Source organism: Lissotriton vulgaris, unplaced genomic scaffold, assembly GCF_964263255.1.
Source record: "Lissotriton vulgaris unplaced genomic scaffold, aLisVul1.2 SCAFFOLD_2796, whole genome shotgun sequence".
Lineage (NCBI taxonomy): Eukaryota > Metazoa > Chordata > Amphibia > Caudata > Salamandridae > Lissotriton > Lissotriton vulgaris.
The window spans coordinates 161,168-177,953 of NW_028249902.1; positions in this window are offsets into that span (position 1 = coordinate 161,168).

The window sequence follows — 16,786 nt, forward strand, 5'->3', positions numbered from 1 at the left end:
TACGCCCATACCACTCCTGCCCAGGGTTCTGAAGAAGATCAGGAGTAAACTGGCCTAAGTCATCCTTGTGGCTCCAGACTGAGCAAGGAGAGCATGGTAGCTTCTGAGAATGAGTATCGGTTTTCAGATCAGGCTGCCTCTTCAGGAGGATGGTCTGTTACAGTAGCAGGGGAGGGTCCTCCACCTAAACCTGTCAACTCTGCGCCTCCATGCTTGGAGATGGAGCGGCAGCAGTTGATGGCTTTTGACCTTCCTTCCAAGTCTGTAAAGTTATTCTGGCGGCCAGGTGTCCCTCCACTAAGATGGTATATGCCTGTCATTGTCATAAATGTATATTATACTGTACAGAAAGTTCTATTGACAGTCTTTCTGCTTCTCTTTATGTCCTTTGTTCATTCTAACCCCTGCCCAACAGGGCTCTGCTTTGGGAACTATCAAGGGTTACCTTTCTGCTGTGTCTGCTTTTTTGCAACTGCCAGACCAGCCCTCTCTTCTCAAGTCTCCTATTGTACATAGATTTCTAAAATGGCTGGCTTATTTATTTCCACCCACACCCTTTGTTACGCCACAATGGGACCTTAATGTGATCCTCACCTACCTGATATGGGCTCCTTTTTAGCCTTTACAGAATTGTCCCCTCTGGCTGTTGACCATCAAAACAGCCTTCTTAGAGGTGATTACATCAGCCGGGAGGGTGAGTGAGTTGCAGCTGTTATCTTGCTCGTCTCCTTATCTAATGTCCTTTCCAGACAAAGTGGTGCTTCGCATCCAGGCTTCCTTTTTGCCAAAAGTTGTGCCCCCATTCCATCTGGGTCAATATGTCACATTGCCCACCTTCCTTGCTTCTCCGCATCCCTCTAAAGAAGAGGAGAGTCTCCACCGGCTGGACCCAAAAAGAGCATTGTCTTTCTACATTGACCGCACAAAAGAGTTCCGGTTGAACGACCAACTCTTTGTGGGGTACACTGGGGCAAAGATGGGAAGGGCAGTGCGGAGAAGGACCATCTCTCACTGGATCGTTCTCTGCATCAAGATCTGTTATGCCCTGGCAGAGAAGTAGCCCCCTGGTTAAGGGCCCATTCCACCAGAGGAATGGTTGTGACTATGGCCTTGGCTCAGGGTGTCTCGGTCCAAGACATCTGTCAGGTGGCAACGTGGGCATCTTTACACATGTTTGCAAAACACTACTGCCTGGACGGTCAGGTCTGCAGGGGCGGGCATTTTGCCTGCTCGGTCCTGCATGAATTCTTAGTATAGGATATTGGTCTGCAGCCCACCGCCGGGGTGGTATGGCTTGGGTATCTAATTCAAAGGTAAGTAATCTGTAGCTAGAAGTCTCTATCAGATTAACAAGTTACTTACCTTTGGTAACTCATTCTCTGGTAGAGACTTTATCTAGCTGCAGATTCCTTACATCCCCACCTGTGCCTTCCCGCTTTGCAGACTAATATTGTAGGGCTAGGGTTACAGTCCCTCTGAGGGCCCTAGTTTTGCACACGACTACGTCAGTTACTTCGTGGCTATGCAATTCTGGCGTTGAAATAATGAAAAGTACTGAAGTCCGCTTGTCTGTGTGGTGCCGATATGGGAACCGCAACGTCATAACCGATGCTGCCGACGATGTCACGCAGAGGTGAATGGAGCCACCTGACGGTGCTCGCAAGGGTTTTTGCTGAGCAAAAGTTTCCGGATCCAGCCAGACTCCTGGGAAATTCAAAGGTAAGGAATCTGCATCTCTACCAGATAATGTGTTACCGAAGGTAAGTAACTTGTTCTACAATTCCAAAGTATAACGTCACTTTAACCTTCGTTTTTTTTCAGTGAATTTCTATGGCTTTTTTTTTAAACACAAAGTAAGATGTCCATCACTGTGTGCTGTGTGGGTGTGGGTGCAGGGCCTGGCCTGTGGCCAGGGCCAGGTCCTGCACCTTTCAGCCCAACCCCCGCAGGTGACCCCCCCCACTCCCTGGCCGTGCATGGGATTTATCCATGGGGAGGGTTGGGTTGGGCAAATAGTCTGGCCTGTGGTCAGATCCTGTGCCAAACTCCCCCGCATGCGCATGGCTAACTGGCTTATGTAACAATATAAAGGATGTCATTTTAAGTAAGGCAGAACACCAAAATATAAAAAGCAGCAGCCCTTTTGGCTTTATCACGGGGTCAGCACATCAACATATATAAAGCAGACCTATTGGCTTCGTAAAAAATTCGCCAACAACTATAATCAAATATATATTTTATACATTCACACAAAGCAATGTTTAAAATAGTGATTGTCACAATATATTTTCAATAAAGCATTAAAAATATTTTTCAGATCACAAAGTGCAGTCATAGAAAAAAACACAAGGGGTCCTTGCACTCCAGCAGAGGAGCCTACAGATCCAGTAGTGCTTTAAAAAGTATGGTAAGCTCTCCTAGAGTCATGGATTCAATGACCCAGTAGACTTACTGTGTTTCTTTGTTGCTGGGGCGCTGCTTCTCTCCCTTCAGTCTTCCACAAAATTAAACAAAATGATTGGTGGTGCCTCTGGCACCAGGATCCAAAAATATAAATAAAAAGCCCTTGCAGGGTATGGGGTGCTCCTTGCTTGGAGCAGTGAGCAATAAATGTGCGGCTTCTGACACTCATTTATTATAACTTTTTTTAAATATAATAATTTTTTGGGGTGTCCTGGCCCCACTCCAGAACCTACACTTTGTAATAACTTTGGGGCTGCAGGTTGAGCCCCAAGGCCCCTATAGTCCCTGCTGGCTTCTCAATGGTGGGAGCCTGCCCGGTGCCCACCCGGGGCACACATAATATAGCCATTTATTGGAGGCAGTGGGAGGGCCCTCCTATGCCCTCCTCAGCCAGCACCTATCCTGGGTGCGAGCTGGACCCAATACTTTGCTCTCACCTGGATGGGAGCATCTTATTTCTCTGTGCCCACAGAGGAGCAAAGTGACCTTCCCTGCCTGTAGGAGTGCAGACAGGGAATTAAAGTTTTATTCCCTCCTTGCACTCCCCTGGGAACAGAACAGCAGTGTCCTTGTGATGAGATCCCTGGGACACTGCTATGATCGGGTTGCAGAGTATGGGTCCCCCCAGGGCTATTCTGTGGCTCTGGGAAGCAGCCCAATGCCCCCCTAAATAAACTGGCCTTGAAGGATTGGGTGCCCATGGGCCATACAGAGGCTCAGGGAGGGGAGCTGCACAACCCCTGCCCATAATTATGTAATAGAACCTGGGGATAAGGGCCTCAGGGCCTACTAAAGGCTTGAGGAGGGAGCTACATACCACAGTGGCAAACAGCTGCACACTACCACCAGTCATTCTGCCATGGGCGGGATCAATAACATGCTGCACCCAATTGTGGTGGGTGTTTCTTTTGCAAAAGCAGACATGTCCCTTTGGTTTGAAAGGTGGACTGGTAGTTAAAACCACGTGCCCGCCCTTCAATACTGTGCTTCCCCCCAGTGCATGGGAGAGTTGGTGTCTGCATCAGGGTCAGCGTAATTTGCTTTTGTCATGTGACACATGCTCCAGGTGTACATCCAGGTTTAGATACCTTCCACAAACGGGGACCATGTGCTTTGGTAAGGTTATATGGCCCTAGGTGTTATTGCATGTTCATTGGCATGCATCCCCCAATGTACGCTTCAGTGTCATCCTGTCCCAATAATGTTATCTTGTTCCATGCCTTAGTGTCCTTCTGTCTATGTTCTAATATCACTGTCCTCTATCCCACTTACTTTAATGTCTGTAAGATAAAATATGATATGCTAGTTGTTCCCCTATAGTAAATTTCAATAGGAATGCAACTGTTATTATTCCAGGGCCAAACTTCCATATGTAAAAGTTAGTCACTGTGTTGATGCACATGCAAGCAATTGAGCAAAAATTCCATGTGTACATAAATAGTTAAAAGCACAAGGTGAGAGGAAGCTGGGGAGGGTGGTGGTGAAGAATGGAAACATTGAGTGTAGGCATAAGGTTTGAACTGGGACCTATAGGTCACATAGATAAAATGCCAGTACATACATTAAATTAAGTATAAAGTAAGAGGATATGACTAACATAAAATACATTTTAAAAAATAATTCATGGTTGTCAGAGTTGATGTGGGTGTTTGCGAGCTGATAAGATCTGGGTAACAGATGATATCTCAGTTGTTTCTAAAGGCTTACATACTATCAAGGAGTTGTCAGTATACCCCTGTTGCTTCCTCTGTTCCCATTTAAAGGCCTACTCATTGATAGAATCTGAGACTCTGGAAAGAGTAGCGCAGCCTTGAGTAAACTGAATCTCCTGATGCTGTAAGGTAGTTTGGTTTACTGGAAATGGCATATTACTGCCTTTTAGCACAACATCAGTGGGTGGCCAAGTGGATGGCTGAACCTAAGTTACCAGAGGCAAGACTAATTGCTAAACATATGGGCCCTATATAACTTACCAAGATAATATGGGCAGGGCCTCAACATACGAGAAACTGGTGAAACTAGTGGGTCTTCTGCCGTGCTACTGGGAGCAGTACACAGGACGTAGAACAAATCACACTACCTAAACACCCCAACTACAGCTATGGATGGTAGGATCAATGGGACATCTGAGATAAACCAAGGGACTGAAGCGGGCAACTTCAAACTGGGATATCTGTATGAAGCAGGGAAATGCAAGACTTTCTATGATTTTAGAAGGGATGGCGACATTATGTTGTAATCCACTCAGACAAGTAGGTTGCTTGAAAGGAGTTTATTGATGGGAGACAGCTTAGACAACCACCACCAACAGATACTTAGTCTTAACTGCACATAAACAAGCATATAGAATGTTGGAGCAGGAATGAACCATAACAATTCTAATGGAACAGAGGGAATAGGATGCTACACACCTTCTCCCCTAAAAAAAAACAACAAAAAAAACTCAATGAAAATATTCACGTAACTTTACAGGAGTATGTTTGACACGGACACTTTTTCTTAAAATGAGATAATTAGAAACATCAGTATTTTGTATGACAACATTGTCAAAATTTTCATTGTTCACAACTCTCGAAACATCATCTTGATTGCAATTATCAATCATAGGAACAGAACCATCCAAATTTTGATTCTCACACCCAAAAGTATCTAACATGGGCGAGTAAGATACATCATCTTGCTCGACAGAACCTTTTAACCTGGTGTCCGAATGATTCACAATCGAATCATTATTAGTTGTGAGTAAACCAGAACGTGACTCTATTTCTGAATTCAAACCTTTACACAAAGAAATCCTTCTAAAGTTCCATATTTTACCCCCCTCAACTCTAACTGCTTTGGAGAATACTTCTGTAACCTTGCACGGATCGGACCACTTGTTCCACTTGTTTCCAAAAGCCCTACCAAACTTGACACGCACAAAATCTCCTACCTTGACCTTCCTACATCGATTGTTTGATGACAAAAAACTAGTTTTCATCTTATCTTGATATTTCAAAACTCTGTCCCTTACCTTGGCAGGATCCAATGAAGACTCGCAAGGAAACTTAACCTTCATCCACCAGGGAAGAAGCTTAGATCCAGGTTTCCTACCTCTAAGCATCTCAAACGGGGATAAACCCGTAACAGAATTAGGAGAGGTACGATATGACAATAACGTAGCACGCAGAGTTTTCCTCCAATCTAAATTACTTTTAATAGCCAACTGAATGGATTCTTTGATAACTCTATTGAAGCGTTCCGTTTGAGCATTGGCCTGGGGGTTGTAATTTGACACCCTTTTGTGCACAATACCACACCTCTCAAGAAAATACAAAAATTCCTTACTAATAAACTGCGGGCCATTGTCCGACACAATTTCTGCCGGAATGCCTTCCCTACAGAAAACCTCATCTAAAAACTGAATCACCTGAGTAGACCCAACCTTGTCAACAATCTTCAACTCTGGCCACTTCAAAAAGTAATCGACTAGTACTAATGCAAACACATCTTTGTGAGTGGATAAATCAAGAGGACCAATTATGTCAATACCCAACTTCTTCCAGGGACATGTGACAAACTCAATAGGGGAAACATCCACAGCCAAAGGTTTGACAGTTTTGTCACTTTTAGCACAAGGAGAACATGAACTGACCCATTTATCAACCATTTTATCAATTCCAGGCCACCAGTAGAATTCACGAATGCGTCTCTTAGTACTAGAAAGGCCCATATGGCCTTCATGGGCCATAGAAATAATTTTCTCTCTCAAAGCAACCGGAGGAACAATCTTATCACACCTAATTATAAAGCCTTGATCAAACATAAGTTCATCTTTCACCTTGAAGAAAGAAAGAATATCACCAGACAAATTTCTTTCCTGAGGCCAACCGTATTGTAAATAACTTACTACAAAAGATAAGCTAGCATCATTCCCCATAGCTTCTCTCCAATTAGTTTCAGAAATACCATTAGACAAACCTGCAATACTACAACCGTTAACATCATCAATGTTAAAAACAACATCCGAATCACCATTTAATTTGTCAATACAAATAGAATTGACTAAAGGTAACCTGGACATGCAGTCAGCATGTACATTTAAATGACCAGGAACATACTCAACAATGCATTGGAATTCCTGCAACTTTGCTGCTAAATGTGCTAAACGCGCAGTTAAAGTTCTACCACCACCAGCTGCTAACATGTTAATCAAAGGTTTATGATCAGTTCTTAGTCGAAACCTTGTTCCCCAAAGAAATTGTCTGAAATGTTCAGAAGCCCAAGTGCACGCCAGTAATTCTTTCTCAATAGTAGAATAGTTGTATTCGGCGCCTCGCAAAGTCCCAGAAGCATACGAAACCACATATTCTTCCCCTTTGTCTTTCTGCATTAAAACAGAACCCAAACCTACGTTGCTCGCATCAACACATACTATACATTCTTTACCAAGATCAAATGGTCTCAAAAAAGGAGCATTGATGATTTCCTGTTTCAATAAGTCAAATGCAGATTGTTGATCATTGTTCCATGAAAATTTAACATCTTTTTTCAATAACATTCTGAGAGGATGTACTTTTGAAGCGTAATCTTGAACAAATTTACTATAAAATTCGGTGAGACCCAAAAATGAAATGAATTGTTCCTTATTCGATGGTGCTGGTGCTTTTGATATACTTTGGATGTGATTAAGTTTAGGTTTAATACCCTGAGAAGAAATTTCATGACCAAGATATTCAACTTTACTTTGTCTAAATTTGCATTTGGACAATTTTAATGTCAAGCCCTTTTCCTGAACACATTTTAAGATTTTTCCAGGTTCCTGTCATGGTCCTCAAAATGTTTCCCATATATTAGGATGTCATCCTGAAAGGCAATCGCCCCCTCGCAACCCTCTAACACTGCTTTCATGAGTCGTTGAAATACAGATGCTGCACTGGCTAAGCCAAAGGGCATTCGGCAATATTGGAACATACCTTCAGGTGTAATAAATGTGGTTAAAAATTTTGATTCCTAATGCAAAACTACTTGATGATAAGCACTAGTTAAATCTATTGTTGAAAATACGCAAGCACCTGAAAGAGTGGAAATAAGCTCATGGATATGAGGTAAGGGATGTCTATCAATCCAGATCTCCTTGTTTAGAGTGCGAAGATCTACACATAGACGAAGTTCGCCATAGCTCTTAAGAGATAAAACTACTGGCGAAACCCATGGTGATGATTCAACAGGTTCAATTATTTTCTTGGCAACAAGATCAGACAAAATTACTTTCAATTTGTCACGATATGCCAAAGGTACATTTCTGACCTTATGTCGAATAGGAATAGTTGATTCTTTAAGGATGATACTGTGTTTAAAGTTAACAAAAACTCCTAAATTATCAGGAAAAATAGAAGAAAACTTGTTCTTCAACTGAGCAATAAAATCATTTTCAGGTGGGACTACATATACAGGTGGAGAAGCATTAGGATCAAGTTTAATTCCTAAGTCATGTTGATGAGGCCAACACAAAATAGATGCACCTTTGGTGGCAACATACACCTTCCCTCTAGTAGTTCTGTCTTTGAATTTAGCCCACATGTAACCTTCAAGATCAATTTTCTTTCCAGAGTACCCACCAGGATGTACATCGGGTGGTAATAATTTCGTTGTGCCCCAATATCTATTGAAAACATTTTTGCCTATAATAGTATACCAGGCACAAGAATCAATAAGCATTGATATTTCTTCTCCATTGATGAAAATAATATCACTGGGAAAACCCTTGCATTTAGTATCTCCAATGCACAACAAGGTATTAATCTCAGAAGGTTGTTCAAGATCATCACATTCTTCATATGACAACAAATGTACTTTCTGTAAAGACTTACACATTTTGTTAAAATGACCTGGTTTTTTACACTTTATACATATTTTGTTCCATGCTGGGCAACCCCTGTAGTTTCCTACATGATCATTGGCTCCACATCTGTAACATACAATTTGGGATTTTTTAGCAAAAATGTTATTTTCTTTCCCAAAACTCTCTTTTCTGGCAGGAAAAGAGGGAGGTTTCCTATAATTGGAAAAATTCTTTACTAAAGAAACCTCAGGAATTACTACTTTACTTTTAACTTCCTGACCTCTTATTTCACTTACAAACAATTCAGATTGTTCAATACCCTTAGCAATGTTTAACACAGCACTGAGAGAAGATTCAGTACCCATCCGCAAACGTTCTTGGATCTTTTTACTTTTTGTACGCATCATAATTTGATCCCTTAAGACCACTGTTCCCAATAACGTGCGCGCGTGGGCGCGCGCCCACGTCTGTAGTATGAAGCGCGCAGTGCTGTGTGTGGAGCGCGCACACACACAGCACATCATTCAACAACATTCAGCGCGGCTGCTTTTAAAAGCGGGCGGCGCAAAACCGGGCATTTCTTTAATGTGTGCTTTTGTTTAAAGTGCTCATGTTAATTGCAGCGCCGTCACAAGCTGCAATTAACATGAACACTTTAAACAGAAGCAAACAATGTGCCCATCACCCTGGAGCTGCGCTCTATTATGAAAAGAAATGCAGCAACTCTACAAACACGATGCGTGCTTTTCACGTCGTGTTTGTAGAGTTGCTGCATTTCTTTTCTTAACAGAGCTGGGCTGCAGGGTGATTGTGGGGCTTTGTTAAAGATTTCAGGTTAATCACAGCCCAGACGGGCGCTGTGATTAACCTGAAATCTAGTGTCAGTCTTATCGTGAAAAATCAAGGGACGTTTGGTGATACACGAAGAACGTGGACTAACCATTGTTATTGTTGAGGTGCCCTGAATCTCATATATATAGTGATGAGGCAAGTTTACGCCCCAAATCAAGTGCACTGCAGAAAAGTGCCATTTCGGCTCCAATTTTCCAAAAGTAATCCATCATTTTCTCATCTTTACAAATTACTCCATATTTTCAAATATACTACGTTTTTCACTCCTCTTTTTCCACTTTCTGAATCAGGCTCTACATGAGGGGTTTCTTACGGCAATTTCCCATGCTTCTTATGTATAAACTGTGCCCATCCAGGCCTCTAGCTTAAACAAGACAGATGCCAGGGTTCGTTACAAGCAGTGTTTATTTCTCTCCCAATGCATTTCGGGCGGGATACGCCCTTCGTCAGGGGGCACTGTAATTTAACAATAGAAACAAGGCTGTATTAAAAACTGATTGATGAATATTCTTGCTTTTATGAAAAACATATTAATAAAATGTAACATATATTCATGCATTTCAAACTGCATGTTCCAGTAGTAGTGTCTACACAATAAAACAAATTAATTACTGTGAATCATGATACCTCCTTATTGACATACATCATTATTCATGCTATGTTTATTCCTTCCATGCGCCTAAACAAAGCCTCTGTATCACGTCACATGAAAATGCCCTTGCTGGAAAATCTTTGTTTTATGGAGCTCTTGCACTAAACCCATACTCCAAACTAATGTCTCCCGCTGTATTTCTGCATTCAAACCTTCTCGCCTATTTCCCAGCTGACCCGTGATTGCCTCCACTCTACAGTGTGATTACTAAACACCTCCCACGTACCTTTAAATTTTTACCTGCGCGCAACTCGCACTTCAGAATGGTTCATAATGTCCACAATCCCCGCGCATAACATTCGGTACTTCACCTCTTCTTTCCCCATTCTTAAACATTAGTAAATCCACTAATCACTCACATACCTGCTTCTGAGATTACATTTGCTTCATTCTAACGGTTCACAACGAGAATTTTAACCCTTTGTTGTACAGCGTGATTTTAAATCTAGCTCGACTGGCCTCCTGCTTTGGGATTGGTGCTCAAATCCTAGTTATCGCGCCGCGCTCCAGCTGAACATTATTACCTCCATGTAAACACTACATAAACCACAATGCAATACATCTACATATATCCAGTAATCAATGAATAATGTTAAACAACACATAAACTGCAATCAGCAAATAATATTGCGTTAAAGATTCGTATCCCTGCGATTTTATTCAGTGAAAATGTCTCTTATGTTTTAAAACGCCGCTTGGTGTCCGAACCAGAGTGTTTTCTCCCTCTCAGTGGGCCGTGTTAGTTTCATTTATCCTTACGTTTTCCTCTCATAACTTCTTGTCTTGTTGGGTGCAACCCCTTGATAGGGCAAAATATGGTGGTGCCCTGAATCTCCCCATATGCCAGGATAAAAAAATGGTTGTTTAGGCACATTTTGTGTATATTCTCTGGATTTGTTACCTCTTCTATCCGATCCTTCCTAATCTTAGCTCCATGTGGAATTTGGGATTTCAAAGTCTTAAAATGTTCCAACCGAATGTATTTGTCTTGTCCCTGAGATGCTACATTTTGCGATGTTCTTGTTTAATGGCTCTGTCGTTCGAGTAGGCATGGCTGATGAACACATAGACAAACCAATGTCCCTTCCACGCGTGTCCTCCCTTTAGACACGCAGGGGCAGAGTCACACCAGCATTGATGAGGCCCAGAAGTAGTATTATATAAGGGCTCTTTAACACTCTATTCATGCCTTTGTGAACCAGCCTTTAGTAGTTAAAGGGCAGAGGGCACAGTCCCTTTCGATTTGTACTATTTGTAAATGAAAAGTCGCGGAATATTCGCGTTTTAGATGCTTTGGAGCACATCACAGAGCCACGTAAGAGTATTCCTGGAATAATGCCTTTGTCAGGAGCGGCCCTTTACAAAACCGAGACCGAGTCATCTTTATTTGATTACACTTATATTTGTCAGGAGACAGCAGTACGTTTCTGTTGCTGCCTGCAGATGCCCTCTTCCACATGTGCTGTTCTTCCCTCTTCCTCAGTGTGCTCACACCCAAGTGCTACTTTCCACCTGGAGATGGCTGGACATTCCAGGCGCACAGGAGTGCACCGACATCTGTAATCAGATGTGTTTCAGGCTGAGATGTGACGGGCTTTGATAGGAGACCACCGAAACCAGGAATAGCGCAGTAACTTTATGTCTCCATGCGTTGATATACTGTTTGTTATCATACAGAAACACGCCTTGGGCCCAAAACTTTTATTTTCTAAAAAAAATAAATTACATTTTGCTGGAGGATCTGCAAATCTGCAGCAACATTTTAGAGAAAGAAGCACAGGCTCCCACACTTTTTATAAAAAATCCCAGGGTGAGCCAGGTCCCAGGGGATGACACATGGTTATTTTTTGGTTATTTTTATTGGGAAGTGGTGCTGCCCCCCAGGTTATTTTCTTTACATTAAAAAAACCTAGAAATTCACTGAAAAAATACAAAGGTTGAAGTAATGCTGTAATTAGGTGAAATGTTTAGTAGCAGGATAACGTTTTGGACTCTAGGAACCACAGAAACTCACCAGTTATAGTTATTTCAGGTAACTAGAATTCGTGCCCTAAGGTAACTATAACTCGGGCCCTCTTACTTCATTGTGTGCCCTCCTTCGTAGCCCGCCAAACACCTGTTTATTGTATTACTCTCCTTAAATCATTCGTCTTGTAATTATGAGATTATTACTGTTTTGTATTCTTACTTGATGTCGATATTGCATTTATGTCCTTCCTTCCATCCTTTTGTAAAGCGCTCTGATATCCTTCGGGATCTTGTTCGCGCTATATAAAACTTTATAAATAAATAAAAAAAAAATAACAATAATAAAATGTTTGAACAAGAAGAGTTTGGAACAATTTCTCACTGGCTGTGCGATTGGTGATGGAGCGCCTTGCCGTTTCAATTGTATTTGCATTATGTTAACGTGCTTTGAGGTGAGGCATGTGCCCAGTCTGCACGCGAAAGTAGAAAAGCATGGAAGAAAAAACGAAACAAGTTTAAATATGGAAAACACAGAGAAAATTTCGGTGTGCATTCTGCTACCCCCATAACTGCATTCAATGAATTAATTCTTGCCTCGCTTGCAGTTTGCACCCAATTTAAGAACGATTTATTTGGACCACTAGATTACATCATCTGGATAAAGACTGCTTTGAATTCATGAAAAGGAAGTACTAAGTCATCTGTGGACAGTCCTTTAGGGTCTGTGGTTGATAAATACACTGGAGAACAAACGTATAAACTTTTCGGCCACTTATGTTTTTTTTGTTGTTTTTTTTAAAATTCATGTATGATGCAGTTTATTTACGAGATTGTACACCATTCATCTTTTGTGTTAGACTGTTAGCCAAATAAAGAGGGCTAGATTGAATTAAGGGATTGTGGGTCACGTAGTTCTCTGGGAAACTTAGTTGCAAGCAATTAGCATATTGTTCATTGGGAACATAATTGGAAACACGAGTGAGAAGGTAGAAAGTAGGAGTGGAGGGATATGGGCGTAACTTTAATGGAAGGGAGTTGAAGGTAATCAGGATGGGGAGGTGAGAGAGTTACGTAGGGGGAAGGGTTTAAATTGTGAACAAGGGGATGAGTCAACTGCTCGAGCATCTGTTTGTGTAAAACAGCATGAAGATGGAAACCTTTGGTATTGCCAGGATTAAGGATGAAGTTAGAGCAGGTATGAGGATAAGAACGAGTCCAGGGGAGCGAATACAGAGTTCAGCAGTTAGTGGTAGTGTTTTGGACACAACTAAAATCCTTGAGTGAGGTAGTGAAGGTATGGTTTTTTGTATGGTTATAATGGGATAGGGCACATTTTTGCGGTTGAGGTTTCGCTTGATTATGCGGTTTAGTATGGCAGGTTTAATATCGAGGTTGGTGTAGGGGAGGTTGCTTCGTTCAGGGAAGACTCGACATGGGTGTTTTATTTATTTCTGGCAAGGTGTGAGAGTTTGAAGTAGCTAAACTGTTGTGTTAAGCATGCAGAAAAAATGAGTGGAAAAGAGTTTAGCCTATCTGCACATGAATGACAAAAAATAACAACAGAATTGATTTAAGGGTTGCATTTGTGTATAACATCAGAGTTTGTTGACATGAGATTAATAGAGGTTGTATTTTCATTTTGATTCAACAGCTACCCCTGACGAAGGGCACTAAGAAGCCCGAAATGCATTGGGACATTATCAAAAAAGAAATGTTGCTGCTTATTATGAATTTCGTAACCCCACGTGTTGCAATAAAAGGCCCGGATAGGCATAATTGCTTCATTTGAAACAAAAGGGGTCTACTGTCAGTCTTATCGTGAAAAATCAAGGGACGTTTGGTGATACACGAAGAACGTGGAATAACAATAATAAAATGTTTGAACACGAAGAGTTTGGAACAATTTCTCACTGGCTGTGCGATTGGTGATGGAGCGCCTTGCCGTTTCAATTGTATTTGCATTATGTTAACGTGCTTTGAGGTGAGGCATGTGCCAAGTCTGCACGCGAAAGTAGAAAAGCATGGAAGAAAAAACGAAACAAGTTTAAATATGGAAAACACAGAGAAAATTTCGGTGTGCATTCTGCTACCCCCATAACTGCACTTCTGAAGCATTGCCATACCACACTTGCTGTCTTCTCTGACATATCTTTTGTCCTTTTTTTCTTCCACTCCCCAGCTGCTCTCGCCGTCTCCTTCTCTTCTTTTTCTTCTTCTTCATATCAATCCCGCTCCACGTTTACTCACTTTCTCCTTCTCCCCATCCCATTCTTGTCTCCATTTCCCTCTCACTGCCTGTTCTTTGCCTTCTCTCTTACCGGTTTTCCATTCTCCTTTCTCCCTCCCAGTTCTCCAAAGCCTCTGGCTACCTTTCTTTCTGTCCCTCTCTTACCAATTTCTCCATTACCCCTTTCCCATTTCTCGTTTTGCGCCCTAACTTTTTTTCTACTTTGTTCCTCTCTCCCCCTTTTTCTGCCACTAAATCCTATTTCTCACGAGTCTCCTCTCCTTTTCCTTCAGGCTATGTTACAATTTTAAAAACACAGACTGTCTGGTGGCCTTTAGGGTCCCGGCTTGGGATACGCTGAGCAAGATAGCGACTAGTATTAAATCTGGCTTGCCTAAAGATCCTGCGCCGGCTAAAGTTTTAAGGGCTAGCACTGAGACTTTGGAACCATATATCAGACACTTTTTAGAGCTCTCTTTTAGCTCAGGTAGGGTGCCGAAAACATGGAAGGAGGCAGTGGTGCTCCCTTTGAAAAAAAAGCTGAACATCAGTGTGGAGCAGTGTAACAACCTGCTCCCCATCTCGCTTTTACCCTACTTCGCCAAGATTGCGGAGAAAGCTGTTAATCAACAACTGACAGCCCATATTGACACTCATAAGCTGATCCATCCCACGCAATCTGGCTTCCATGCACTCCACTGGATGAGGGTCAAACGGCGGTACTCATTTTACCTGACTTAAGTGCCTCATTTGACACTGTAGCGCATCACACTTTGCTTCAGTGTCTGAATAAGGGAGGAGTGGCTGGTAAGGCGTGGGAATGGCTGGAATCCTTTCTTCATGTTCGTAGTTTCCAAGTAGCACAGGGACCATATAGGTCAAAAGCTATAAGCCTGAAGCAAGGGTTACCTCAATGGTCCAGCCTTAGCCCGACCCTTTTTAATCTTTATGTGGCGCCAGTGGCAGAGATTACCGATAAATATGGGGTGGAAGTAGTGTCATATGCAGACGACACTCATCTGGTTGTGGCTTTGGCACAGCCAGCTGAGAGTGCAGCCAGTAATTTCACCTCTTGTTTGCAAGAACTGACGGTCTGGATGGCTAGCAACGGTCTCTGATTGAACTGTGATAAAACCGAGGTGCTGATTGTTGGGAAGGCGCCGTCAGTATGGACTTCGGCGTGGTGGCCTCAGACGCTTGGCCCTCTACCCTCACCCAGTGAACAAGTCAGGAACCTGGGGGTATGGATTGACTCTAAAACCTCATTTGAGTACCACACTAGACGAGTTGGCGGCACCTGTTTTGGCATCTTGTGGGGCCTCCAGAAGACTTTGGATCAACAGCTAGGAAACCCTTAGTCCATGCCTTGGTCACTTCGAGGCTGGACTATGGTAATGCCCTCTATTTAGGAGCAAATGTGAGGTGCATCCAGAGGCTTCAGCGCATACAGAATGCAGCAGCTCATCTGGTATTGATGCTGCCAAAGAGAGCTCCCTCTAAGAAAGCTCTGGAGATGCTACACCAGCTGTCAGTGAAAGAGCGGGTGCAGTTCAAAGCCCTATGTGTGAGTCATCGGATCACACAGGGGAAAGGGCCCTGTTATCTCCAGAACCTGCTAACCCTATACAATCCGACCTGGAAATTGAGATCTAGCGGGACGGGACAGGTTAAGGTCCCTAAGATCAGAAGAGCGAGAATGGGAGGGCGCTCGTTTTGCTTTCTGACAGCACAACATTGGAACAGATTACCTCTGACGCTTTGGTTGGAAACCTTAGAGCTGGCTTTTCGTAAAGAGCTGGAAACCTACTTATTCCATAGGGGGTAGGCCAGAGAGGTTTGTCCGGGGGAATGGGATATATGATGGCAAGGGAGGCTGTGCTAGGCTGGTACTACAGCGCGGGGACACAATGGTCAGTGTAACCATGCGCTTTATAACCTCAGTTTACTTACTTACTTACATCCAACTATCTCTGAATATTACATGGAAGCACATTTAGAATTTGGACCAGTGTGCCTCTGCAGTGTCGGTGACCTGGCCAAAAAGGACATGAAAAAGCTGAAATAAATCCAAAGCTGTTCAAATCAGGGACCCCGGAAATAAGTTTGGCCCTGGCACTCAAAATCCTGTGCATTTGTTAAAGTTTTCATGTTAATCGCAGCACCCATCATGAGCTGCAATTAACATGAAAACCTTAACAAATGCTCACAATCACCCCGCAGCCCAACCCTATTATGAAAAGAAATGCAGCAACATAGCTGCCAATTTTTCAAATTGCAATGTGGGATGTTTTCATACTTTCACTGTAATTATTAGTGCCATTTGAACAGGGCCGGCTTTAGTGCAGGTGGCGCCTGCTGTGACCGTGTTTGTTGGCGACCCAATGACCGCCTCAGCCACGGATATTCTCATTACCAACCTTTAACAGTGACCCTCAAGTCTCCAAAACCCCTCTTTCTTTCATATTTATATTGTTTAATAGCGCCACTCATACCAGTGTAAGGTGTTAAGCACTTTACATCACATACACATTAAACAGAGACACTGAATCATAGTGTGTAAATCAATGTATAGGAAATGTTACATCAGACAGAGGAATAAAATGTTTTTTCTTAACAGAGCTGGGCTGATAGGGTTTTAAGCAAACGTTTGTAGTGATATTTGGGGGAAACATCCTTTACCACGCAACTTTTACCACGCAGTACCTTTACAACGCAGGTTTTACAACAAAAACCATTACAACGCATTGCACTGGGGGGCGCTCTAGGATAGAGAATAGTTTTAATTTACTATCCAACACCT